The sequence below is a fragment of the Octopus bimaculoides genome, chromosome 28, assembly GCF_001194135.2.
Source record: "Octopus bimaculoides isolate UCB-OBI-ISO-001 chromosome 28, ASM119413v2, whole genome shotgun sequence".
NCBI lineage: Eukaryota > Metazoa > Mollusca > Cephalopoda > Octopoda > Octopodidae > Octopus > Octopus bimaculoides.
Genome location: NC_069008.1, coordinates 4505485 through 4507690, shown reverse-complemented (window position 1 = coordinate 4507690; position 2206 = coordinate 4505485).

Here is a 2206-nt window from a genome sequence, read left to right as displayed (position 1 = left end):
AACTTGAATACAGGTTTGGCCAAAAGTGACCCGGCAGTAAATCAAAATTCCATAAATATTTAATATTTAATTTTATTTATTCATTCCAATAATAAATGTTTAATAATTGAATGCTGTGATTTAAAAATCACCATTTTTTTTTTTTTCAGCATTTGTCTATTTATTAGCGAAGTCTCATATAAAATAATTTTTTTGTTTTAATCTTGGAATTAAATGTTGACTTTTGGCCAACCCTGTATATATGATTTTAATTGGGATATTAAAATTGGTTCACACTGTCTATATGGCGTCTATCCCAGTTTGACAGATAAAAATTTCTCGTTCGTGAAGCCAACCGCTTGCAGAATATGTTTTAATGGTTATCATGAAATTCACCATATATACTCTCCATATATACGGCAATTTTTAAAGTTCTGCTTTTCCTCTCTGCATCACCAAACCTATTAGATTTCTTCAAACTTTTAACCCTTTCATTACAGTATTTATTTTGAGATGCTCTGTGTTTCTTTTAATTATTTTAAATATAACAAGGAATTTAGTAAAATGACTTAGTTATCATTAAGCTAGTGTTAGGAACATAAATTTTGACTAACGTTTGGTGGAAGATTTTAATTCAAAACTTTATGAAAACAAGACATTTGTACTAAGAGCCAGAGGCGGTTTCAGCCAGGTTGGTATCAAAAGGGTTAAAAAATACCTCTGCATTTGGGCAGATGGACATTAGAAGCAGTCGAAAGGGTGTGGATTGGAAATTTAGGCTATTATTTCTAGCATATAAGGTGACCACATTGAGGTCTACTTCACCCGTGTTTTCTGCTGATTATTTTTCTTCTTAACCCTTTTGTTACCATATTTCTTTTGAGTGGTGGTGTTAAGGCACATGGCTTAATGGTTAGGGTGTCTAGTTCCCAATTGCAAGGTCGTGAATGCGATTCTTTGCAGTCCATTGTGTTCTTGAGCAAGACACTTTATTATTTCACGTTGCTCCAGTTCCCTAAACAGACAAAAATGAGTTGGACCTGTAATTCAAAAAGGACTAGCCTTGTCACATTCAGTCACATGGTTAATCTCCCTGATAACTAAGTTAAGGGTACGCATGTCTGTGAAGTACTCAGCCACTTACATGTTAAATTCACGAGCAGGCTGTTCCGTTGATCGGATCAACTGCAACCATCATCTAAGGTGCGTGGCTAAGTGGTTAGGGTACTCGGCTTATAATCGTAAAGTCATAAGTTCAATTCCCAGTGGTGCATTGTGTCCTTGGGCAAGACATTTTAATTTGCTTTGCTCCAGTCCACTCACCTGGCAAAAATAGTTCTACCTGTATTTCAAAGGGATCAGCCTTATCACATTCTGTATGTCATACTGAACCTCCCTGAGAACTACATTAAGGATACACATGTCTGTGAAGTACTCAGCCACTTGCATGTTAATTTTATGAGCAGGCTGTTCCATTGATCGGATCGACTGGAACCCCCGTCATCATAACAGATGAAGTGCCAAATTTTGTGTGCCCTTAAGCAAGACACTTCATTTCACATTGTTCTCATCTTCTCAGCTGGCAAAGATGAGTTGTAGCTGTAATTGAAACTATTAGAAGCAATATTAGATTAAAACAGCCAGACACCGTAACCACTAAGCCACGTGCCTTAACACCACCACCACCACCATTGTAAAGAAAGACTAATTTCCTTCTTTTTGTCTTTTCCTTAATAAAAAGAATGAGGGTGAGAAAGAAAGGAAGAAGTAAAGAAACAAAGAAAGAAAGGATTGGAATAATTCTTTTTTCTTTTTATTAAATAAACAAAAAAAAATATAAACCAAAATGATTTTGATTGTCAATTAAAATCCACCAATGAACGAAAAAAAAAACATAGAAAAGAACAAAAAAAAACATAGAAAAGAACGAAAAAAAACATTCGACCTTTATTTAATGAGTGGACATCATTAAAAAAAAAAGGGTCACTGCTTCGTCAAAGATTAAATGTTGGATTGTCAAAAGCTGATGAGGTTGTAATTATGTGAACTAATTAACCTCATCTTTAGAGATAACACAAAAAAATAATAAATAAATAAATAAATAAAAGAGAGAAATACGGCAATTTGGCAGAGTTGGTAGAGCGTCAAACAGAATGCTTTGTGATGTTTATTCCAAATCTCTACCATATATACATATACATACATACATACATATATACATATATAT